The sequence below is a fragment of the Vipera berus genome, assembly GCF_964194415.1.
Source record: "Vipera berus genome assembly, chromosome: 2".
Taxonomy (NCBI): Eukaryota; Metazoa; Chordata; class Lepidosauria; order Squamata; family Viperidae; genus Vipera; species Vipera berus.
Genome location: NC_138203.1, coordinates 120,495,405 through 120,522,792, shown reverse-complemented (window position 1 = coordinate 120,522,792; position 27,388 = coordinate 120,495,405). Strand labels below are relative to the sequence as shown.

General features: G+C 40.3%; 1 protein-coding gene across 2 annotated transcripts in view; it reads right to left on the bottom strand.

The window, feature by feature from the left end:
* S1PR2 (sphingosine-1-phosphate receptor 2) overlaps positions 1-26,978 on the bottom strand; it is a 59,519-nt gene extending 32,541 nt beyond the window's left edge. For both annotated transcript variants that reach the window (XM_081316666.1, XM_081316667.1), the window contains exon 1: positions 26,782-26,978. The gene's annotated coding sequence lies outside the window, so the exon portion shown is untranslated. The remainder of the gene's footprint in view (positions 1-26,781) is intronic.
* Between the last annotated feature and the right edge of the window lie 410 nt (positions 26,979-27,388).

Sequence of the window (27,388 nt, the reverse complement as noted above, 5' to 3'; positions counted from 1 at the left end):
TCAACATAAGAAAGGCAGGCAGGTTCTTGACATTAATCTCAAGGATTCTGAGATTATTGTAGGCTAGGAAACAGAGAGAGAGGAAGAGAGGTGTGGGGGGGTTATCTGCATTGTGGCTATGCTGTAGGCTAGTGTTTCTGAGGTCCTCTGAGGTTCCTCCAAGGCCATCTAAGTGGTCTGCAAAATCAGAATTATCTGCCAGATATTGAAGAGATTTGCAAAAATTTAAAAGAATATCACTCCACATTATGTTTTATTTGTTTAAAAAAGTAGTCATAAAAATGTAGTCATTAAAAAAGTTGTCATCGAAAAACATTGTATTTATATTAACATCTAATGCAGAGGCACCCAACCTTTTGGGCACCAGTGACTGTTTCTGTGGAGATTTTTTTTTTCGCGGACCGGAGGGGGCGTGGTTTCGTGTGCTGCCTGCATCCAGCGGATGGGGCTTCACTTCTTTGCACGGCCCAGTGCCAGTCCACAGACTGGGGGTTGGCGACCCCTGATCTAATGGGTTTAATGTTATTTTTACATGGTTCAATACATACTCTGTAAATGCATCAACCTTAATTTTTAATGCAGTAAATATTGATAAATATGATCCACACAAATATATGTTCTTTTGGAGTCCTCCATAATTATTAAAAGTGGGAAGAAGGCCCAAGAGCAAAAGGTTTAAGAAACACTACTATAGATGAACTAGAATCTCCAAATCCATAGTTCATGCTCATAACTGCTATGCTTCTCTGGCTCTTAAAACTGCCAAAATCTGAAGGACGCAAGAGGAAGAAAGCTCTCATATAGGTAGTTAAGAATAATTGTGTCTAGCCCAATCTATTGGAAAATGAAAGAAAATAGAATGCAACAGTAGAAATCAGAACGTTCTATAAGTAGTTGAAGGCACCTTTGGACAAATAAAACCATTTTGAATTCAATTACGGTACCTAACAGCTGTATAACTGAAGTACAGCTTGTTTGTGCAAATATCTGTCTATATGGGAACATCAGTCTAAAATCTGCAGCACCAAGAACAGCAGATTCTGAAACTAAAATATCAAAATAAGAAAATGACTAACAAGAAGCCTCCAGGAAAGTCTGTGTTTAAAGCAAAGGCTGTCAAGAACTGCTGGTTTTGGAAAGGCATGAACATGAGATGTCTTGCACCACAAATGAAAGAAAGACTTTGAAGAAGCAAAAGAAGCAACTAATACCCTGAATAGAATTTATATACCCAGAAAAAGAGTTACATATGAAAAGCAAACTGAGAGTCAAAGTGAAGGAGAAAACATAACCCTGTGGATCTGAAAGTTATACAGATTACTTATTACAATACAGGATAAAATGAGTGAATCTAAGTAAGGTTACAAAGAGAATTCCAGTTCATATATTTGGCTCCGTAAATGATTAGATTTGTGCAAGAAAAGTAGAGATCAACATATAGAACCGATAAATTCATATCCTTCTTGGCATCCTTCCATAAATGGGGAAAATCACTTCTACATCCTGGAACTTTGCCATATAATTAGAATCCAGGTAAAAGAATGAATCTACACAGTGAAGATCCTTCCTTCCTTCCTTCCTTCCTTCCTTCCTTCCTTCCTTCCTTCCTTCCTTCCCTTCCCTTCCCTTCTCCCCTCCCCTCCCCTCCCCCATCTGACTCCAAAATAACTCTAGGCGCCTTATATCAAATAGAAATAATAAAGACATAATAATAACATGAAAAATCAATATCAGTCCTTCTTATAATGACATAACTTACAGGGCTCCAAAAATCTCTAGCTCAAGGTCTGGGCGAACAACCAAGTTTTTAAAGTCTTCTAGCACTTTATCCAAAGGTGGGGCACAGATCTTTGAGAGATCTTATTCAAAAGGGCTTATTCTACCTGTGGCATGAATAAATATCTCAATAAAGTTAGAGAGAACATTATTTAACCATGGCACAAAGAATGGATATTTATTAATTAAACTTATATGTTGCCCATCTCACTGATAAAGTGACTGTGCATATTGCAGAGGAAGTGGCTACAATGCAATTGATAGGGATGACATGAGCAATTCAACAGTGTAAAACGTCTTGCAAAGGCATTAACAGAATCACTCTGTGAGGGAGATGGGCAGTTTCTAAATTTGGCATATAAATAAATAACTAAAATAAATTAAGACAGCCCTCTTGGAAACAAAAACTTAGCAGTTAAAACTGCTACAGAAATAAGGGGTTGAAAGATGATATAAAATGCATGATGTGATTTATGTACAGAAATAAAACTGAAAGTGTCATCTGTAATTAGCAACAATAAATTCAGAACAGCTGAACTGTCCAGAATAAAACAATGACCCAGACTTAAGAGACCTGGGCCCTTCTCTGTTGAACCTAACGATGGGCATTAATTTTTCTTCCACCGTGTCACTATTAACTTGCCTTCATCTCATCTGTGGCTCTTCAGCAGACCAACCTTAAAGGCAGCGGTACCCAAATTTTCCACCTTGGCGGCCCAGCCTGGTGTGGGGTGTGTATGTGTGAGTGGCAGGCGCGCAGGCTCTACTCTCGCAAATGGAGTTTTGCGTGTGAGGCATGAGCGAAGGGTGCTTGTGCTCTTGCATGAAATTCCATTGGTGCAAATGGAACCTCGTGCGTAAGTGCCCTCCCCCCATGCAAGTGGAGCTTTGTGCATAGGTGCAAGGGCCCGGGGCTCACCCAAGTGGAGCTTCATGTGTGCATGCAAGCACCCTCTGCTCACCTGGCCTGGTTTGAAACAGGCCACAGCCCGGTAGTGGCCCGGAGGTTGGAGACCCCTGTCCTAAGGTGTTTTGAGGTTAAAGTAGCATTTATACCTTTATTAGGCTTTAGTTTCATTACCTTTCATTATGTTTTCTTGTATTTTTTTCCCTTTCAATTGTTTATATTTACAACTGTGCTTTACAGAGGAAAATTCAAGAGCCCAAGCCAAGAAAAACTTTACAAAACTGCACATTTTAATAAAACCATCTACAATTAAACAGCAAACCATCTACAATTAAACACAATAAAAAAGGCAATTCAAATTCTTAGTTTTCAGATGAATGCGAATAATTATGCATGTAGTGATATCATTTGTATGGTAAAAGTTAAAGATAAAGAGATTAGCCAATGCTTGCTGGCAGCTCTACTCCTGTAAGCCAGCCTGCTCTGGAAGCCAGTGGCTCCTAAAAAGGGCTGGACCTGGCTTTTCCAGAAGGCCTTCGGAGACTGAATTACTGAAACAGTTCACAAAAGGCTTTTGTACCTTCCTTTTATCCAAACTCAAGTTTGGAATTAAAGTACTTTATTTGGCCAAATGTGACTAGACACATAAGGAATTTGTCTCTGGTGCAGAAGCTCTCTGACTACATGTAAAGCAACAGAGTAATAACAATAATAATAATAATAATAATCATACCAATAAGAGGGGCTAGTAAGGAAGATAAGAAGGATAATACTACTACAGCCAAACAACATGGATAAATATACATAGACATTAGACAGCACTGTGAGAATTCACTGTTTCATTGAATTAGGTATTTCATTTCAAATTATGGCATTTCATTACTCTTACTCTTGCACTGTATACTGCTTACAGCACTATGTAGCAAAGCAGTGTAAAATCCTTAAAAACAAGCAAAACAAATCATGGCCAAGATCAGAATGGCCTTGAATTCCTTTGATTCCAAACCTTTTGCTCATTCAAGAGTCCCAGGACTAGGTCTGCTAATTTCAGCTGCCGTGGTTTAATTTTTTTTCCTGTTTTGGTATCAAGAGTTGGACGGTACATTTACTGCAAAATCCATTGAATTGGAAGAAGAACCAATATGGCCCATGAACACACACAGAAGGATGCACTTTTACACACCGAAGCCCTTTCTGTGGATCCTGTTGGTGATGCCTCTGCTTACAATTACTGAAAAACTTCACCACCACCACCCCATCTCCCAAAACTGAGAAGAAATGGTAAATCCCAGGTCCTTCAATCCATACACCTGACATAGCTGTGTTTTATACCATCGCTCTGTACTTATCTATATCAACCATATCAATAAAGTTCTTTTTTCTCCAAAGGATTTCTCCAAAGTTTGCTCCAAAGGATTCTAGAGCCAATTTGGTGAAGTGGCTAAGAGGCTAGGCTAGAAACCAAGAAGAGATCTTGAGTTCCAGTTTTCTCTTAGGCTTGAAAGGCAGCTAGGTGATTTTGGAATAGTCACTCTTTATCAGTGCAACCCACTTCACAAGGTTGTTGTTGTTGTGGGGAGCTAGAACATTTAGTTATGGATGTCAACATGAATTGATTAAAAAAAGGTGGAATAAAAATCTAATAAATGAATGTTACAGATGCTGGCAAAGAAAATGTTTTTTGTTAGATGCCAAGCAGAACTGAACTATTAAAAGAGCAGTGGCTAAAAACAGAATGTTGAAGAATCACTAATGGTGCCTACAGATGTCAGTGTTACAGAATAAAAAGGACCCACGTAAGACTTTCAGTGCAGTGACAAATTACTAGAAGGATTGCATTGAAAATGATTGGCAACATGTCTGAATACTTATACCATCACTTTTTCCATTACAAAAACTGCTGGAATGATATATTTTTTTTCATCCTCTGTACAACAAATGTCTGAGTAGCCATAATGGATTGTAACACTAATCTTACCAGCATCTGAAAACCTTTGGTGTGAAGGCAAGGGGCAGTGAAGAACTTGGGCAAAATATATCTGATGATGAAGGTTCAATTATTTATTAAATTTATATACCTTTAGTCCCAGGAAATGCAATGGCCCATTGATATAAATACGGAAGATTAGTAGACCATTATGTGTCAAGGGACATGGCCCAGAGCAAAATTCACCTGATTACATGCCAGACTGATTTTCCTCTCACTCAACTTTCTAAATGCTAAGGATGTAGAAATGGCTTGGAAGATAGCATATCAGATCACCTAAAACTAGTTTGGTTAGCTTGAATTTCTTCTTTGGAAGCACGTCCCACCCACTCGTTGGGTGAAACTGTTCTCAAGAGGCTGGAGGAAATGTAAAGTTAGACTTCTATAGAATCCCAAAGAGTTGTCCTATTAGTATAATGGAAGATTAAAGTTCATGATAAAATTACCTATAGTATAGTAAGTAAAGTCATCGTTTTCCTTTTTTTAAAATTGCAACTATTCTTTTTTATTCCTCTCTGCTGGATTCTTCTAAATCAGTGATGAATTGAAAATACAGATGTACCCATAATAGCCAATAGAAATCCATAACTATATAAATAAGAAAGTTATATGAATATTTAACTTATACTCAGTCCAGGTTTGCATGACATTTGATTCAGTCTATTCCAACCCTGGGGAAAGGACTTCCCCAGTGGAATCAACTGGAATCCATACCTACCCAAATTAATGTCCAGAGCAGTTATCTAAGCAATTAAGGCAGCCTTATTTGTGGAAGTTGGCTAGCTATCTTTTTAAAGTTGACATTATAATAAAAGCAGACTTTAAAATATAGCAACCTTATACATGTATGACGTTCTAGCTATTCCCTTTCAAGATAAGCAGCCCTATTAACTCTATCCAACCACTCAGCCTTCCCCTCTTCTCAACCGAACCATTCTTCCTTCCTTCATTTTGCAATTCAGTCCCCATATTTTTTCTCCAGATGATCAAATCACTTCAACATACTTCTTTTTTAAAAGAAAAACAGAATTTAAAAAAATTCTGTTCATTCATTTCAATCCACATTCATTCTTGACCCAATTTCTTGCTTTATCGTGAATGGTTCCCAAATAGGTTATTCAACTTTTATGCCTCTTGTCAAACTTTCTCTTCTGAGTAACTGAACTAGAAGAAGCACACTTTTATACACAGATATATTGTTTCCTTCATTCCCCATACCAGATCATATGCTGCCTTCTCCCCTTTTACCAGCATTCGGACAACTTAAAAATTCATTTTTCCATTTTTAGTAAACATCGTATACAATTTAATATAGATGCTCAGGTTTTTGCCATGTATATATAAATTATGCTTGTTCACTACATTTTGTCTGTCCAACACATATGCTTTAGTTTTTTGATACATTAATTTTCAGATCCATAACTCTAATTGCATCATGTGCTCTAGCATATCATTCAGTTTTCCGAGGGAAGAACACATTATCACATGCTTACTGGCTATTAACACCTCCACATACCCAACCCACACACCTTGTGGTGTTAAACACAAGCATTCCTTACACATTTACAAAAAATACATTTTTATATTATACATATTTGCATTGGCTGCTCAGTATGCACCACTGCACAATCGTTTCGTTTATTATTTCTGTATGAGTTTCATTGTATACTCTCTCGGTCAGCAACTTATCCTCCACTCCAAAGTCATACAAAATATTCCATCATTCAATCCTATTCATCTAATCACATGGTTTTCTAAATCATCAACTATGCAATAAACTTTCTTCCTTACACTCGGCAGTAACTTGATAGAGTAACTATTACCTGCACAGATTTCCATCCTGCATGGCCCAGGTACTGCTCACTTTCTCCTCCTCGATCAGGAAACTGCCAAATAGCTTCTCAGGTACAATTAATAGCAATATCATCAGCCCTCAGTCTTATATTCTGTTTCATAGTGCTTTATAGCCCTCTCTAAGCAGTCAGCATGTTGCCCCCAACAATCTGGGTCCTCATTTTACCAACCTCAGAAGGATGGAAGGCTGAGTCAACCTTGAGCCAGTCAGGATCAAACTGCTGGCAGTCAGCAGAATTAGCTTGCAATACTGCTTTCTAACCACTGCATCACTAGGGCTCCTATTAACAATTAAATCAATTAACATACTAAATACAACTAACATACTAAATCTCTCTTGTGGTTCCCCCCCCACACACTTTTTCCACTTTTCTCTTTGTACATGGGAACAATAATTGATTCTTCCAAGCATCAGACACAGCTTTAGTCTTTACACATGTTGCACAAGTCATGCCATTCAGTTAGCAAACCATATCCATATTTAAACATTTCTCCTGTTACACCAGCTGCACTTGTAGCCTTATCATTTCTCTCACATTCTCACAAAGGGAACCCACTTTTGAGCTTCTTGATCATATATGGAACTCTATGAGAATTATATGGGCACCCATAAAATGGTTCTAGGGTGAGTGTTGCACCAGAAGGCAGACAAAAACCTGGATTACATTTCATTTTTTAGAAACAAAAAATGAAATGGGCTCTAGATTGGTCCCAAAAACATTGCAGAAGTACAAATTATGCTTGAGGCTAGTCCTTTGCAGAATGCTAGCTTACTTATCTCTTTTTAAAAAATCAACTTAAAAACATTAAAATAATTCCAAATCTGCAGATTAACAGCTATATAAAATTGAAGACAGGAATTGAACGGAGTGGCACAACAATCACCCTTGTGCTGTTCAATAGTTTTCCTGATGTTTTAGATGAAGAGGTGGAGGAAATGCTTGTCAAATTTGCAGATGATACAACATAGGCAAAATAATAATAGTAATAGGCACCTTGGGTGCAATCACAAATCATCTAGAATACCACTTGAACACTATCAGCATTGACAAAATCACTTTCAATCAATTGCAAAAAGGCAGCTTTACACTGTGGGCACAATTATTAGGCAAGTTGTGTTTTGGAGGATTAATTTTCTTATTAAACAATTACAGTGCTCTCGGTCAATCCAAAATATTAATAAACCTCAAACCTGAATATTTAATAGAGTAAAAGTGAAGTTTTGGTTTTCTCAGGAAAATATCTATATATGCATAATTATTGGGCAACTATTAGTGTGCAGAATTAGTATGCAACTAAATGAAAAATGAAAATTTGCTCATCTCACTCATTTATTTGCATCTGGTAAAGTGAGAATAATAAACAAATAACTCAAAATGTAGAAATAAACATTTCTGACATTTCAACAAAAAAAAAATCAGTGACCAATAACAGTCACTTCTTTTCAATAACAGTCATAAGCCTTCCATTCATGGAGTCTGTCAGTTTGTTGATCTGTTGACAATCAACATTTTGTGCAACAGCAACCACAGCCTCCCAGAGAGGTGTACTGTTTTCTTTCACCATAAACCTCCTGTTTAAGAAGGGCCCACAAGTTCTCAATAGGGTTTAGCTCAGGTGAGGAAGGGGAGCATGTCATTATTCTTTCATCTTTAAGGCCTTTACTGGCTAGCCATGCAATGGAGTACTGTGATACATGCGATGGAGCATTGTCCTGCATAAAAATCATGCTCTTCTTTTCCTGTACCACTGCTTGAAAGTGTCTTTTGGAAACTGGCAGTAAGTTTGCGAGTTGATTTTGAGTCAATCTTCAACCCCAAAAGGTGCAACTAGCTCATCTTTAATAATACCAGCCCATACCAGTACCCCACCTCCACCTTACTGGCATCTGAGCCAAAGTGGAGCTCTTTGTCCATTACTGATCCAGCCATAGGCCTATCCATCTGGTCCGTCAAGAGTCACTCTCATCTCATCAGTCCATAAAGTCTTTGAAAAATCTGTCTTCAGATATTTCTTGGCCCAGTCTTGCCGTTTCAACTTATGTGGCTTGTTCAGTGGTGGTCAGGTTTCAGCCTTCTTTACCTTGGCCATATCTTTGAGCACTGAACACCTTGTACTTCTGGGCATTCCAGGTAGGTTGCAGTTCTGGAATGTGACAGCACTGGAGGATAATGTGTTCCTGGTAGCTTCATGTTTGATTCTTCTCAAATCTTTGGCAGTTAATGTGCGTCTTTTTTTTTCTCAACACGTTTCTTGCTCCAGGGGACTGGAGGCTAAAACATATAAGGAACGGTTGCTGGAATTGGGTATGTCTAGTTTAATGAAGAGAAGGGCGAGGGATGACATGATAGCAGTGTTCCAATATCTCAGGGGCTGCCACAAAGAAGAGGGAGTCAAGCTATTCTCCAAAGCGCCCGAAGGCAGGACAAGAAGCAACTGATGGAAACTAATCAAGGAGAGAAGCAACCTAGAACTAAGGGGAAACTTCCTGACAGTTAGAACAATTAACCAGTAGAACAACCTGCCTCCAGAGGTTGTGGATGCTCCAACACTGGAAGTTTTTAAGAATTGAGTAGACAGCCATTTGTTTGGAAAGGTAGAGGGTTTCCTGCCTGAGCAGGTTGGACTAGAATGATGACCTCCAAGGTCCCTTCTATTATTATTATTATTATTATTATTATTATTATTATTATTATTATTATTATTAACAACAACAACAACAACAAAACATTTGATGGTTCTGTGATCATGCCCCAATATCTTAGCAATTTCAAGAGTACTGCATCCCTCTGGAAGAATTTTTAAAATTTTTGACTTTTCAGAGTTAGTTAAATCTCTTTTTTGGCCTATTTTGCCTGAAGAAAAGAAGCTACCTAATAATTATGCACACCTTGATATAGAGTGTTGATCTTCTTAGGCCACACCCTCCCCTCATTACACAAATACACATTACCTAATATGCTTATATCCACTAAGCACTGAAGTTTATACAGTTTGGAGGTGGAAAATATGCATGAAAATAATGATACAGTCAAAATACTCACTTGCCTAACTATGCACACAGTGTAGTTGGAACAGCTTACAATATGTTTAATACCATCAAAAAACAACATCTTACTATCTTAGGTTCTTTAGAAGAATTTGGTAGGTGGATAAAAATGCCAAATCCATCTAAACATCTGGCTGACTCTGCAGCAAACCATAATAAATTTTCACAAATAAGTTTTAGACTGTGAGTCTAACTGTATATTATGGAGATTCTCAGTCATCCAGGTCACGGTTGCCTCAAAGGTGCTTTGTCAAAGACAACTGGGCTATGTTTTTTTTTCCTTGAGGAAAAAGATGTTGTGCTTCTCATCCAAGAAGCTTCATCAGTTCTCATCCACAGGTCAGTTGCCTTCGAAAAAGCACCTTTGAAACAACTGTAGATTACCCACACATAATATTAATAATAATCTGGTAATCTGGTTAAATGGGATGAAAGTAATTGAGTGTAATTTAACAGGAGGAAGTGTAAAATTCCTGAGTTAGGAAATTAAGTGACCAAAAGACTTGTTAATGTTGTTTGCAAAAAAGATGAGTAACTAATTAGCATGATTTGGCTATAATGACAGTCAATGCTACTTTAGGCTGCCTTACAAGAAGTATCATTTCCAAATCATGAGGAAGAATTATTCCACTCTATTCGGTTTTGGCCAGACATCATTTCAGTGACTGTTGCTAATCCTGAGTATCATACTTTAAGAAGTGTTCACAAACATTAAATAAATTAGCACTCCTCACATATCTCATGGCTGCCACACAGAAGAAGGACAAGGCTTGTCTCATTCCACAGTGCAGGACACAAAACATTGGACTTAAATTAGAGAAGTAGTGTGTTCCTCTTCATCATATGTGTGAAAGTAAGTCTACACATTGACCTGTCTGGAATATTTTAATTTGGATTCCAGAACTGAGAAAGGGGATGCACTAGGCCTACACTGCCCCTTCGAACAATGATTAAAATAAAATAAAATTAGGCAGCTTCAGAGTTGCCAAATATCCTAATATTTTGAAGAGGGACATGTGTATGCTTCATTGTTTGAAATTATGGAGACTGCCTAATTTTATTTAAAGACACACACAGAATAGGACATTCATCAGCAGCAGAAGGCACCTCTGTTCAGCCCCTGGCAACCTGGTGGATCTCAAGTAGGAAGAATGCCAAACCCAAGGACATGGGAGACCAACATGGGGTTGGCTGTATAATAGCGGAAGAAGCAGCCTCTCTTCTCTGATAAAGCTATGTTGCAAAGATTCCTCTGAACTATCTGGGGTGAGGGGGTCAATCATATGCAAGTCACCCATTCCTATGCATGCAATAAACAAATCAAGCAATGCACCCCACACTTCTTCCACAGGCTTCAGTGAGCAGGAAGAGTGCTTTCTGATCCATTTCAAAGCAGGAGTTTTACATCTTTGGCTCACAAGACTGCAGCAGTCCCAGGAGCGAAGATACCCCTCCCTCTCCCCTTCAAATCTTCAAATGTTTCCAGTCTTACTTTGATAAGAGGATCTTCGGACAGGTCTCCCATCCTTGGTTTTGTCCTACCCGGAAAGTGGTTTACTCATAAACAACATGACCTGGTAAAATAACCGCACTAGCCCAGAATGCCAAGACGTACCAGCATAGCCAGCCCAAAAATCATATTCAGGCACGTCCCAGCTTATGGCTTCAGGCTGTTGAGTCAACAGCAGCAAGAAGGAAGACTTGTTTTGGAGTGGAGAATCAGCGACTAAAAAAACCAGGAAAAGAGCATTTCAAGCCAGAGAAAGCAATCTTGCCACATTCTGTCAGAAAAAGCCAGCGAAGTTAAGAAGTTTAGAAGAACATTAGACTCAACAAAGCTGAAAGGGAATCTAAGAGAGAAAAAGTAGGCAAGTGGCTTCAAAAATACCTGAGCAGTGCACCAAGCCAAAGTGGAAGTGGATCACAGTTTGAGAGCAAGAGAAATAATTTGAATATACCAATCTAGCAAACAAGCAAGCACAGAGCCAACTAAGAGATGAGTAAAGCCTGAGTGCCACAGCAGAGAAGGGCTATCCTTGCTCCAACGGTACAAGCAGCCAGCCGTTAATTGCGTATACAACCCTGCACACCAGAGGGCAAGACCAACAGGGAACTTCATATGACTTTGCATATTTAAGCACAAGGGATAATTACAACAAGAGCAGAAGTGGTAGACTGGTGTTGCGAAGGAATGCAGTAACCCTCTGTGCATGCTTGTATGCAGATAGTTTGGCTGAAAATAAATGCCAGCCTTCATGCACTATAACTCAACACAAACTGAGAGGTGCATCATCTTACACAAGAAAAGCTTTGAACAAATAGATTAAATTAGTCTAATCCAGCTTCAGTTCTCACATCATGGGACAAGCCAAGAGCTGAAGCCTCTTATCATACCACCAGTAGAAATCTCACTCAGCAGGATTGGAATCTTTTTTCACCTTAAAACACAGAGATACACAAATACACTTTCTTTCTTTTCTTGACCTTTTATTCACAAGTCCATAGCAGAAGCAGAAGTGAATCCTAGTGAGATAGTCTAAAGAACTGGTGGACATAGCAGCATCTGAAGAGCCAGCTGACAACAAAACCTGCAGGACATTACGATGAGGGTTTCTGTTGGTCTTGAAGTCACATTTTCCCCAACAAAGCTCAGTCATAAAAATATAGAGAAGCTTTTAAGCCAGTAACATTTCTCATACTCAGTTTCCATTCTGTAAAACATGATTCCAAGTGATTGTCCTTCACCAGAATCTAGATAGCTCCTAAAGTTAATGCATTTTATATAATAATCTCAAATATCAAGGTCCACAAGTTCAGTTCCTGGTAGAGGATTTAAACCGCATAGAATAAAATTGGCTTCTCCTTCTGATGATTTCTATTAAGAATGAAACTGACCACCTACTGTCTCCTGGTGGCCATTGTAAGAGAAAATGCCACACAAGATATATATACTATGGGGATATTATTATCAACTGAACATAAGAGCATTCAAACATGACATTTTGTAGGGAGTACATACATCAAACAATTCCCATTATAATGCTATATATTTTTTGGTTTAACTAGGAAAAGTTACCTCTGAAGACATTAAAAATCAAAGAGGCATGCAGATCCAAGCTCATGATGCCATCAAAACAGGGTTTGGGAAGGAATTCTTAACTCCTGATAGCAACATGAGAAGGAGGATCCCCAGTAAGGGTATCTTTCTGCAATTTGCCATCTAAAATGGAGGAGATGGGAGCCACATTGAGATGCTAAAGTTTGCAACAGTGAAATCCAAAAATGTACATGTTAAACCTGCAGAACATCCTAGAAATATTTAGTGAGCTACAGCACCGTGGATTATCAGGCTGATCTATGTGACATGGACTGGGGTAGTTAGTCTTGTCCTTCCCTACTACTGCAATAGCTCTACACTTTCTCTTGAATGAAGAGAAACGTTCACTAGTAAAACTCTCATCCCATAATCTTCAGTAATTTTCCTTGCCTTTGCAGTCAAGGGCTCCTTGAAAAATGTTGTAATACAACAGAGGATCCACTGAGGCAAAACGCAGTGCATCTTTCTCAACTGTACCTTACAAAATTAATTCACTGGGATTGTGAATTGGTTTATATGTACTGGAGTGGGATGGCTCAAATACTGGCCTGTGTCTTCCATAGGTATTGGTACTTCCGCAGGATCAGAAAAGATGACTTTCAATGGAAATGAGGTAGATTAGAAGGAAGGAAGACACAGGCAGATATTACAAGTGTTTTTCCCAATCCAATGCATGTGTTCTCCTGGAATGCAGGATATACGCTATTTCCCACCGTAACAAGCCATAGAGCCTAGAGATGACCTTTGGTAGGTTTGTTGATGGTAAAGAATGCAAAAACTTTTCTTCTGTTCCAAAGATAGTGTATTATCCCATCGTATGACAGTTGGTCCAATGGAAAGATGAACCTAAGCTGAAACCATGTAGGCAGCATCTTAACAATACCAGAGACAGATATGGAAAGCATGCGAGAGAGAGAGAGAGAGAAAAGATGTAACATATTGTTGAATGGATCTGGTTTTGATTATGAAATTCCCAACTTCTTAAGCAAACATAAAGCACCTCAAGAATTCCTGCAATACTGGATCATGCTGAACAGCCTGCTTACCCCACAGACAACAGAGATAAGAAAAAAGATTCCTCAACAAGATGCTTTTTCAAAATCTGTAGTGAGCGAAGCTCTCTGCAAACAGCAAGTCAACGCTACAAGGTTTGGATAAATCCATTTTTGGAAGATTCAAGGGGAATACGTTTCACTCCATTCCATATTTTGGATCCAGCTAAAGCTCAATGTCGGAAAACTAAATTCCAAGTGCATTAAGTTTTTGGTAACGAAAGATTATTTATTTAAGGGATTTGACTGCAGCCAAATATAAACCCTATGCCTTAATGTTTAGATTTCACACATTTGGAAGCTGATAGCTTACTTTTTTGTTAGATGAAAATTGCAAATCATCTGCTTGATCCAGCAGTTATTGAACCATAAAGCAGTGGGTCTGCTGTCAATATAAAGGCTGTTCTGTACCATCTTCTTCAAGCCCTTTATATGGACTCTTAGAGGATTTTTACATGCAACTGAGATGGGTATATGTTGGAAGAAGGGAGATGGAGATGAATTCTTTATGGGCTGGGCCATTCTTCAAGCTTCAAGAGAGATTGCAATGGAAAACGTCTTTCTACTTAAAGACAAACATGCTATTTGTAAAAGGAGATTGTACTACCGCAACCCTGATTTTGCCATTTCCATTAGATCTACAAACTTAACATTAAGAAAACCAAGATCATGGCATCCGGCCTTCTCAATTCCTGGCAAATAGATGGGGAAGAAATGGAGGTAGTGACAGATTTTATTTTCCTGGGCTCCAAAATCACCACAGATGGGCACTGCAGCCAAGAAATTAAAAGACGCTTGCTCCTGGGGAGGAAAGCCATAGTAAATCTAGACAGCACAGACTGTTGGGGGCAATAAGCTGACTTTGTAATAATGCCGCTTTGGGGGGGGGGCGAAAGCCCTAATAAGCAGGCATATACATAGAATGAAGGCTATTGCTAAGCACATTGGTTTGTGCTTAAATTGTAAGCCGCCCTGAGTCTTTGGAGAAGGGCGGGATATAAATGGGATTAAAATAAATTAAATAAATAAATAAAAACAGAGACATCACCCGGCCAACAAAAGTGTGTATAGTCAAGGCTATGGTCTTCCCAGTTGCAATATATGGCTGTGAAAGTTGGACCATAAGAAAGGCTGAGCGCCAAAGAACTGAGGCCTTTGAACTATGGTGCTGGAGAAGACTCCTGCGAGTCCCTTAGATTGCAAGGCGTTCAAACCGGTCAGTCCTAGAGGAGATCAACCCTGACTGCTCTTTAGAAGGCCAGATCCTGAAGTTGAAACTCAAATACTTTGGCCACCTAATGAGAAGGAAGGACTCACTGGAGAAGAGCCTAATGCTGGGAAAGATTGAGGGCAAGAGAAGAAGGGGATGACAGAGAATGTGGTGGCTGGATGGAGTCACTGAAGCAGTAGGCGTGAGCTTAAATGGACTCCAGAAGATGGCAGAGGACAGAAAGGCCTGGAGGAACGTTGTCCATGGGGTCGCGATGGGTCGGACATGACTTCGCAACTAACAAGAACATCATTTGATCTACATCCCAGCAAATATAGTTGGGGGGAAAAAGGCCAAACATTCTATTCCAGGTGGCCTCGTGTGCGCTATTTTTCTTGTTAAACCCTTCCCTTCTTCTCTCCCTCTTTACCTATCAACTAGTATAACAAACTCAGAACAATTAAACAATATTGGTTTCTGGAATCTGAAAGCGAAGGTGCTGGTGATATAATAGATGCTAGCAGAATCCTTTCAAGAATTAATTCTTTTCTTGATTAAAAGTAAACATTTGCTTTCTGAATATATTTCGACAAAGTTTTATTCTTCTTTTTAGAGAATTTTACTGGAACCTGGTTTTCGTCCTTGAGTGCCTCTATACCATGAAGACATCAACTCAGACATGAGTTTATAAGACGAGGGAGAAACCACCAAGGCAACTAACATAATCCACCTCTCAGTCCCTGGCATTCATTAGTAGGGGATATTGTAATAATGTGAGAACTTTGCATTCTTACAAAATGCTCTAATCTGTATTTTTCACTTCAGATCAAATCCTGTGTAAAAACAATTGTGGAACCTATATTTTTGTCAGTTTAAAAATAGTTCTCTTTCGTTTTCATTGCTGCATTAGTGCCACTGGTTTACTGGAAGGTTATCATGGAAGAGTCTCACTACGTCTCCAGGAAATTGTGCTCCTAGGGCTATTTCTCTGCAAACAGAGAATGCAAAGTAGAAAACCACCTGAAAGTCCTCTAGTATATCAACCCTTCCCCCAGTTTGATTCTCCTCACAAATTTATTTTATATTTATTTGGCTTTAGAGAGGGGAATGCTGTATCCCAGGGCCTGGATGCACTATGTCATCATTAATCTGAAATATCAAGTGATGACATGACAGACAATACAGCAGCCTTCACAAGAATTATGAGGCCTTTCCTCCCACTTTTATCACCTCACATTACTAATCTGACATGAGATGAAAGTCACCACAGGGGCCTGAGTCTCTACACCCTAATCACACAAGCCTGATATATCTGTGAGAGCTTAGATGGGGTGGAGAGATGTAATGTCACAACAGCGACAGTCAGCTGAAACTCAGTAATTTTCCTTATATGCCGAATCTCTTGCATTTCTGGTTTCTTGTACTTCTCTAAAACAAATGGTTAAAAAAAAGAAGAAGAGATTTTAAGGTTTTAAGCAAATTCTTCCCCCAAAAAACATTGCTTAAAAAAATCCCTCTGAAAAAGTAAAAAAAAAAATTCTTGGCCTTCTGGAATTAGATCTTAACAAAGTACTGTTTGCAGATGAGGTCCAGTTTGTCTTAAACCCTCCTAGACTAGGCCTAAGAGCAACTGAAGGAGCTTAGTGAGAAGCCAAATATATATCACACATCACATAGCAACTGGAATTAACTCTGAGATTGATGTGATCTCACTACTGAAATAAGAAATCCTTCCTTCCTTCCTTCCTTCCTTCCTTCCTTCCTTCCTTCCTTCCTTCCTCCCTCCCTCCCTCCCCTCCCTCAAAATTTCTGGCTTTTTACAAATCCACCAGTCATAATAAAAATGACCTTTTCTGTTATCCACATTTCCAATATAAATTTGAAGTAACTTTACACATTCTAGGCAATTCTTCTTGAGTCATATACCAACGGTACATCATTTTGTAAAAAAAATCTCTTTTAGGTTATAACATAAATTAAATTTCAGTCCTTTTAACCTCTTATTTTCCCATTGTTCCATCAATATAATCATCCAAAGTTCTTAACCCATTTTATCATACAATCTTTCATTTGTTCTTGTTTCAAATTTCAATAAAAGCTTATACATTCTAACAATTACATGTTCATCATTTGTATGTAGCTCAAATTCTGTTTCTGCTGCTCAGTTCCAGATGCTTTATTATCTGCCCTAAATCTTTCTCTTAACTGTGCATACAAAAACTATTGATAACTAGATCTGTCTACAGCCAGTTGGTCTTTTGATTTCATCTCATATTCTCCATCTTTCTTTTTCCAATAAGTCCTAGTAGTTAACTATTTTTCTTTACTTACTGTTTCTAATTATCCTGGCAGATGCATGGCAGGCTAGGTTTAGCTTCTAGATGGCCTCAATGATACTCCATCTGTTGTGAACGGCAATAGACCAACTTGTGAAGTGACGAGGGCATGATCAGCCATAAGCAATTCATCCTGATCCAGGAAATGGCACACTGATACTCTACAGTAAATGTAATTCGGCAAAGGTTCTCATGGCCACGTTTCCCTCTGCTGTTCCAGCAGAAGTTCAGGAGATTTCCAGACTGCAAATCAGTTGTCAGTCCTTCCAGGTAAATCGGTTCATAAGTAAACAAGTATTCCAGGAATGCTACTTTAGTGTTATGCAGAATAATAATAGAATCTTTGCCTCTCTTTTACCAAAGAGAATCAAGGCAGGGTTCTTTTGATTTTTTCTTATGACTTCTCCTTTCCCAGGACTGAGTTGCCTGTCAGTTCCCTTAATTATTCTTGCATTCCTTTATCAAGGTTATCTCTATATTCCTTCATACCAGTTCTGAAGGGAGGGGAGCATGATCCTGCCAGAAGGCCTTGAATTCAAAAGATTTCTCTTACTAGGGTTCAACCTGTTACTTCCCATCCAGACCCTAACCATCTCCAGAGATCAGGACAGGACATCCACTGCAACAAGTGTCTGGATAAGGGCTGATATGTAGAGCTGGATATCATTAGCCTGTTAATGTTTCCCTGGCCTATGAATGATCTTAATCAGCAGCTTCATGCAGATATTCTGAGGAACTTTAAATTGGAGAAACTTGGATTGACTTCACTTTTCCAATGAACTGACAGTGACTAATTAAGGAGGAGAGAAACCACTAGAGAACTCATACTCCTGAACCCCACAGTTGGTCCAGAAAGACTGATGGATGTTATCAAAATCTGTTACCAAATCTAACAAGATCAAGATTGTTGTCTATTCAAAACGTCACCAAGGTGGATCCTCAACTAGAAAAGAGACATCAGAATTGTCTTTATCAATATATCGATATCTAGTGAAGATTCTATCTAGGACATAAGGGAGGTATCACAGTTTTACAAATGACATTATGTCATTCCCTTACACCATTACTAAAAAAGTCAATTCAGAATTCAGATAATTTTTCCAAGGGATCCAGAAACCATTTACCATTCCATAAATTATTTATTTCCAAATATTTATGGATTGAAATAAGTGGGGGCCAATTTTTGGATATCATACACTGTAGGTTATGTTGAAAGGGATAAGTGAAATCAATCCAGGCCCAGTACTTGGAGCCATGTCTTAAAACACAGCATTTACAATATCTCTGTATCACTGCATGGGTATTTCCCAGTGCTTTTTTTGTAAAAGAAAAAGGTGCCGGAACTCACACATGCCATACAACCTGCCTTGCCTACCCTACAAGGTTCCATCCAAAAAATGTGCCGGAATTCTGTTCTGAGCGTTCTATGACAAAAAAAGCCCTGGTATTTCCAAACAGAAGGATCTTAAGTAGAAGTTCCATCCTTTTTTTAAACGTATTTTACTGATAAGGAAAAAAAGAGAGAGAGAGAAATGGTGGGAAGGCATAAAAGAAGGCACACGACATCATCTGGATCCTTATTAAAGTTCTCTGAAAAAACAGGGCAATTGCACAATAAAGTGTTCAACACTCTTCTTCCATCATGTGGTTAGTTCAGTGACAAATCTAGGGTGCTTTTTTGTCTGACCTGTACTACAGGTCAGAAAGCAAATTCTGCATTTCTAAAGGTGTTTGGTAGAATGATTGTTTTTTACAGTAAGTAAGCTGCAAGAAAATAAATGCATGCATAAATGAGGATTTGTGTAGTCTTCGCCTTTCTGTTCCCCTTATGATGCAGTGGACAACATTAGTCTCTCCTGAATTCTTCCTTGGCTGCCCATCCCCTCTAAAGATCAACAGAAGTTAAAGTGGCTATTCTTCCTTCTTAGGGCTTTTTCTTCTACATTTCCACTTGTATCTACTGCACTTTTATGGAGAACAGATTCCAGGAGAATTCCTTTCATCCTTTACTTTCTGTGGCTCCCCCCTCTCCATCCCACTCACGTCTGATACTCACTGTAAGGCAGCAGAACAATTGTTTCACTTTTCCTGTTTTGGTTCCCCCTTCCCCTCTTCAGGACACTTATGATCTCTCTCCTCCTCCTACTGGCCCTCATTCCCCCCCCCCATTCAAGTCCTGTTCTTCCATTCCTCTGCTCCTTAGTGAGAGCAAGTTTTGAAGGTCCATCTGGGAAATCTGTGTGAAAATCACACAGGAACACGGAGGAAATTATGTGACGGGCCAGATGCCACCCACAAACTTCTTACCCTTTCTCCTGAAAAGAATCCACAACTGGAGCCAGATATCTCTTCAACTTATCTAAGGAATAAAGGAGAGCTTCCACTTCTCCACAGAACATATTGTCCATTGTTGTTAAAGTTTTGTAACACAATGCCACCTTTGGATATTGCTTTGGATAGATACCTCTACTCCAAAATGTGGTATCTGCTATCTAGCATTCCTGACATTATTCAACATTCTCTTGATAAGCTCAAAGAAAGAAAGACCTGCTCCTTTTTACCTGCTCTCTCCAATAGTGGAAAGTTTACTATTTAACCACAGAATTAATCTTTAACCATAAATCTACTTTCCTGAGTTGTTTGATAACTTATTTCTACCTTTGCGTTCTATGTTCTCCTTGACATAAAAAAATCTAGTTTATTTTCAGTATTCTTTTTCTTACTTTTGTTGCCTCTTTCCTATATTCTTTTAAACCTTTTGAACTTAAAATACTCACTGACGCCTAAAAATATCTCATTTTTCCCCCTACAGATGACAGTTCTTTACTTAACTGTGCCCATCTTTGCTGTTCTTCTAATCATAGCTTATCAAACTGTGTTACTAAGACATCTAGAGTTTTCTTACCATATTGAAAAATTGTACCAATATATTGAACAATACAGTACTTCTAACTGTTCTTAATCTGCAGTGCACAGCTAAGGAAGATATGCTCATTTCCCCTGAAGAGATTTCCTAGAAAATAGTAACTTAGAAAACCACTGATATAAAAAGTTACATACTAATCCAACAATTTTACAATTGTTGCTCCATTTGAACCATTGGAACTGTCAGATCTGTATAAACCAGGACCAGGTGCAAAATATTGGTTCAGGCAGTCATGCAGAGACCTGGAATAGGATTCATATGAAAGTACAAGATGACTCATCTTCACTCACCGTGTGTGTGTGTGTGTGTGTGTGTGTGTGTGTGTGTGTGTGTGTGTGAGAGAGAGAGAGAGAGAGAGAGAGAGAGAGAGAATATGAATCTAACTTTGGCAGTGCAGCAGTTCAAACCAAAGAGGAAAAGGCCTTTCAGAATATCCCTCACAGCTGCAAGGAGTTGCCAAAAATTGCCACATGTGTTTACATTTATATTCTGAAACATCTTCCTCCTTCAGATTTGAAACTACACATTGCTATTATAAACTGCTAAATGAACTCATCTACTTGGTATGCCTGTAAAAATAAGGAAAGGGGTTCACTGATCTGTGTTGACAAGAGTGCTATGGTCTTCATGCATTTAAAAACTGCAATTAGTTATCTAAAAACCCCCAAAACATTTCCTCACAATTTTCCTTTAATTGTATCCAAGACACATCCTCTGAACCTTGTTCCTCCCCACTTCCAAATCAAAAGTGGAATCTTGCCCAGCTGCTTTCCATCTTTCCTGAGATGTTCCAACCTGCACCCTCTCAAGAGTAAAAGCAGTATATACACACTCCATCACTAAAAGTGGCTGCCACCATTGGTAGCAGGTAATCTTCTCCGGCTGGACAGTGTAAGGTGCAGCATGAAAATAAACAAAGAAGAAGACAGGTTTTGATGTTGAAGCGTGACAATATTAAGAGAGATTTTATCAGCAAGAAAGTAGTACCTAGTCTTTCTTCACATGTACCATTATTAGCTGCTATTCCCATCACAAATCAGGAAGCATTCTTCTACTTGAAGTTGAAGCTGTGGCCTATTTATTCCATTTAAGGACCAACATCTGCTTCCTATCTGGAATAACAGAGGCAAATGCCAGAGACCTGCTGTGTATTGGTTTCTGCATTAACCCACTTCTGTTTTCTGCTATCTAGATATTTTACAGAGAGCATGGGCCCTTCTTGTCCACCCACCCATACTGACCTCTGTTCCTATGCACAAGGAGCCAAGAAGGGATCTTTGTTCAGAAGCCAATTACCATGAAGCACTTCCTGTCCTATGGAAGTTAAGACTATCTGTAGGAGTTACAGGGTGGAGCAGAGAGATGGCTTATAATGGATGAAGTCATCCTAGCTGAAGAGAATTCCTTCAATTCTTAAATAGCATGAGTGGGTGGAGAATAGCTTTATCTTCCTGGTCAGATTTTTTCAATGCTAAGGCTTGCCATCCAGCTCTTAATTTTATTCATCTTGGGGACATGTGCAGTACAGGGCAGGATAACAACTGCTGCATGACTGGCTTAATCAAAACCAGAGCTGCCTGACATTCGAGGCCAGAAGTCCAAGGAACCACAGTTGTGCTGGCCACAGATTACAACAGATGGTTTTTGTTGCCGGCTTGAGATTTGGCAAGAGGCTTTGGGAAAGCGAATTACTCAAAGAGTAGGGAACTGATCTCCTAGAGTGGGAGTCTATGAAAGACAGAATTTTTTTTTTTTGGGGGGGGAGAATGATTCATAGGTAGTTTTCAAAGAACCCTTAATTAATTGGCACATAAGCAAATGAAGAAGGGGATCCCCAGCTGGACAGCAAGCAGAGACCAGCCTGGGATGGGAAAGGGGACACTTGATAGGCAGCTCAAGAGTTTCTAAAACAAACAGTCCAGGTCTAGTTGTGGGTGGATGTGAATTGTTATTATCTCTCTAGAGGCTTTCATTGTAGAGATGTTTCCCAACAACTCATCCAGGTTAAACAGACCTTTCCCAGAATGCAGAATCACCTGGCCTTTCTAAAGCAAAAGAAGACAAATTGCAGTTAACCGGCTCCCTCCCAAATGCCGAGATTCCTGCAAAATGATCACATGCTTGCTAAGTTTTCTGTTATTGAAGAAAAGCAGTATTCCTCACAGACCACTCCACCACGGCCAAAAGAAAGTTAAATGTTTTCTTCCCAGAATATTTAAAAGTGCACTGGCAAAGATTTATACAAAGCAAAAGTTTTTCATGTTACTAAGAACAGTCTTCAGTCATACACTCTTTCAACCCCAAGTCCAGCCACAAAGCCCAACTAAATTTATTTATTTATTTATGTATTTATTTTAATTCCATTTATATCCCGCCCTTCTCCAAAGACTCAGGGTGGCTTACAAGCTTAGCAGTAGCCTTCATTCTATGTATATGCCTGCTTATTAGGGCTTTCACACAACCCCCCCCCAAGCGGCATTATTACAAAGTCAGCTTATTGCCCCCAACAATCTGGGTCCTCATTTTACCTACCTCGGAAGGATGGAAGGCTGAGTCAACCTTGAGCCTGGTGGGATGCGAACCTGCACTAATTGCAGGCAGCTGGTGTTACTTAAGGAGGCATTAGCCCACTGCTCCACCAAGGCTAATGCATCCCAGAAACCTACAAATATAGTAGACAGGACAGCAGAAGCCTCTTTCTTTGTTAATTTAAGAAGGGTATGCCAATATCAAGATTAGCAGCCACCGATGGTTCTATTCCATTAAAGACAGGGAGACAGAAACATAGCTAGAAGTGAATATGAGTAAAGCTTAGACTATGGAAAAATTTCTCAGTACTGGGGACTAGAGATAGAAATGGAAAGAAGGAAAATGATTCTAGGTAATATGACACAAGTCTGACATCAAAGAGTACAACTGACTGGCTGAAGTGACAAGGCAAACAAAAGGAAATTTTGTTCCATACAACAACACACAATTGGCTGAAAGAATTCATTGCTTCAGGATGTTGTGATGGCCGTCAACTCATGTTACACATGACACCCAGCTGCAAGTATCTTTTTTCTCAAGTCTCTTTTGCAGTGATGTGACAAGTGGGGTAGGGTGGGGGAAAGGAAAGGGTTGTTTTGAGCAGAAATTGGCCTGAGGGAAAGAGTTAAGAGACTTGGTCTCTGCTATATCTGTCTTTTGTTCTTGGGTAGTACTGAACATACATATATATATGCATATGCATAAAAAGAACAAAAGGAAGCAGGATGGCCAAAATGCACATCAAGTGGCTTCAGATGTGGACAGCTTTTTTAAAAAATAGGGTAAATATTATGTGTAAAGAGTTTTGCAGCCATCTCAAAGTGATTTAAACAACGACATTATAACCTACTTACATAAATAAAAGCATAAAATACTATGTATAAAAACTACCAAAGCATGGTATCTAAAAACAGAAAAATGCATACTATACTATAGCTGGTCTTTGACTTACGCCCACAATTAAGCACAAAATTTCTGTTGCTAAATGAGACATTTGTAAAGTGAGTTTTGCCCCATTTTGTGATCTTTCTTGCCACAGTTAAGTGAATCACTGCAATTTAAAGATAGTAACACGGTTGTTAAGTGAATCTGGCTTCCCCATTGACTTTGTCAGAAAGTCACAAAAGGTGATCACGTGACCCTGTGATCATAAATATTATAAATATGAATCAGGTGCCAAGTGTCTGAAATTTGATCACATGCCCATCATGTGCCAAAACAGTCATGTGTGTGAAAAATAGTTATAAGTAACATTTTTCAGTGTTGCTGTAACTTTGAATGGTCACTAAATGAACTATTGCAAGTCGAGGATTACCTATATCTTTTTTTATTTAAAAAAACCCTTAATAATTTCATCCCCTCAAACCTGCTTCTAATTGATCAACAGATTCTGAAAGCTCATCTGTAAAGGGGAGAACAAACAAATGAATTTTCTATTGGAAATTTTCTGTGGCGTGGCTGCCGCTGAAAAGGTCACATCTTCTCTTCTGCTAATGTCAAACGCTGGACTGCTGGATCATTCAACGGTAAGGTGTGGCTCCTTTCTGCTTTGTTCTCACATTCCCAGGCTTCCACAGGCAACTGGCTAGCCAATGCTCCTCACTCTGGAATCAAGTCTGTTTGAACGCTCCCCATGTCATTCATGCTCCTCCGTTTCCTGCCTTCACCCATGGCTTGGGTCCAGATTATCTAAGGGAACACCTGCTGCCGGCATCAACTTCCCATCGTCCCGTGCGCTCCCACAGGGAGGGCCTTCTTAGGGTACCGCCGGTCAAGGAATGCCGGCGGGTTATCCCCAGGGGAAGGGCGTTCTCTGTGGGCGCGCCGGCCCTTTGGAACCATCTTCCCACGGAGCTTAGGACTGCCCCCGACCTTCGCTCATTTCGCAGGGATTTGAAAACTTGGCTTTTTGAGCTGTCTGGCCCAGACTGAGGGGTTTTAATTACCATATTTATTAATGGGGTTTTAGTTTAAATTCAGGGACTTAATTTAATTTTAGTTTTAATCGATCTTAACTTTGTATGTATGTATTTTTAATTTTTCCCTGTAAACCGCCCTGAGTCCTATGGGAATAGGGCGGTATACAAGTTTAAATAATAAATAAATAATAAATAAATTTCCAGACTTAGCTAGTGCCACCTGAAGCATACTGGTTTACTTTCCTTTGGCAGGGCTAACTCTAGCGGACTCAAGTGAGCCCTAGGTCTAATCCTGTGAGGTTATTTTTAATGAGCCTAGAACCAAAAACTGGACATAGCCCTGGATATCCTCAGGGACAACTCTTCCCCGCACAATGGTTTGTCTCACTGAAGAAATGATTACTATCAAGGGAAATGTTGCGGCTTCTTTCTGGCGCCTAATATTACATCTGTGATTTGAGGTAACCATACAACTGACTGAAATCCCTGAAAAAGTCACATGCGAATAGGCTGAAAATTAAAAGGCTGAATGTCAAAAAAAAAGAGGAGGGCACTTCCAGCCACCTATGCAGAGGTCTAAATCTAGATAGGCCACCATCGCAGGTCCCAGTGGCTTCTTTTAACTCCCCTTCACATTTTACACAGCTACACTGAATAACTGCCAACTCCCCATCCTCAGTCTAGGTTCTCTTCTCAAGATCCCACCAGTAGGTTCAAAAATAGATTTTAATTGAAAGAGACAGATCTGTCCAACAGGCCCATATGCCTCGAGTCACAAATAGCTCTTAGCCAGAGACTCTGTTAAGAGAACAAATGCTTTGAATTAACTTAAAAGTTTCTCTTTTTAAAAACCAAGATCTATTCAGAGAAGTTCTTCACAATCCTCCTCCCAAGCACAGCCTACCTCACCTCGAGAGATGATTTTAGAAAAGAAAATTCTGTTTGTTCAAGCCTTATAAAAGAATATTTTGCTGCCTGAGAAGGGCAAATGCACCCGACCAAGCCAAAAGCATGCCCATAGCCAAGTCACTTTGGCAAACTAACACAGAAAGGCCACACCCCAGTGGTAAAAGCTAACTAACATCACCAAGATTCTGCCTAATTATCTTGCCTCCCTGTGCTCAAGAACAGGATCTAGAACAGGCCAAAGCCTATTAATTCAACTTTCTGTTTCCACAGTGGACAACTCTATGGATGTTCTGCTGCTTTCCTGCCAGCAGTCTTTGGAAACATATGCCCCCCCCCCCGCCCACCCAATTCAGAGGTTACAGGGAATCTTGAGGACTAGCAGCCCCATTGACCTGACCTCCGAGAATGTATCCAACCACTTGAAAAGCCATCCTTGTGTTGGCCCACTTGATACCACACTGCAGCCATCCTCAAGATTTGCCTTTCTCAGTTATTTGCATCCCCGTTTATTGTCTGCTACTTGTGCCTGGAAAGCCCTTGCAACTGGACCGTGTCCATAAGGCTGCCTGGAAGCAACAAGACTTAAGAAAAAAGAGTGAACTTCTTTTTTCACAAGAGCCACCCACTGACTTTGTTTTTACAGAAGAATAAAAGCAACTTAAGTGCATTCGGTATACAGTACTCAAACCCTGCAGCTGGGAGAGAGAAGCCCAGCTCCAACACAGCAGCACCGTGTGAACCTTCAGCAACAATAGCGGGGACCAAGCCCAGGCGACGCAAGCATAACATTCGAGAAGCAAAGGCGTTAACATCGCGGATTAATAACAGCCATTCATCGAGACAATCACAGAGAGCTGTTCTCCTCTCTCTCCCTCACACCCCCCACTCTGTGTGTGTGTGAAAATGGGAAGAAAGGATGGAGGGGACGTTGGGAAGAGCAGAAGCGATTGACTCGCAGGAAGCAAGCAAAGCGAGGGCAACCTGGGATAGGCTAGACTCCGGAGGCCGCATCCCGGAGCCGAGGACAAAAGTTGCAAGCGGGGAAGGGGGGGGCGGGGAGGGAGAGACAGAGGCGATTCTCTCTGGCCAGGAGGAGCGAGGGATGCCTGGATTTCCCCAAAAGAGGGAGTCGGAGGATGCAGAGGGAAGAAGCCACCCCACGACGGCGGCAAGCACGGAGAAAGAGCCGAACGAGGAGAAGGCGAGCGCCCCGCGCAGCCGCCGACTCACCTCCCGGCTCCGGCAGGCGCCAGAAAGCAGCAACGGCGGCGGCGGCGAGGTCTCCTCTCAGCCGGCTGTGGAAGCCCGAGCGACGGCGGCAGCAGCAGCAGGCGGCAGCCGGGTCGAGCAGAGGGGCTGGCGAGTAGCCTCCATCGCCCGCCTGCCCGACCTCCCGCCCAGTCGTCGATACGATCCAGCTGTGTCTTGGATGCAGCGGAAAGGAGGCGCGGCGCCCGGCGGGCTCAGCGGCGCTTCCTCCGGCAGGGGGTGCGCCCCTTTCTTCGACTGCCCGCCCCTCGCTGCCTTGGCTCGGAGCGAGCCGGGGCAGGACGGCTTTCGTGGGCTCTTCCCTCTTCTTTCTTCCACCCCGCCGGAGGCAGCAGCCGGCAGAGCAAATTTACCATAGGCGGAGGAGGGGCGTGGGTGGCAAATTCGTATCGCCCAAAGGCCGTTGATCAATAAAACGTAAAACACCAAAGGATTAAAATATCAGCACAGAGTAATGCTACCCCCCACAGGCCCGTGACTACAAAAGGTGCACTTTCTGTTGTTGTTGTTGTTGTTGTTGTTAGTTGCGAAGTCGTGTCCGACCCATCGCGACCCTATGGACAATGTT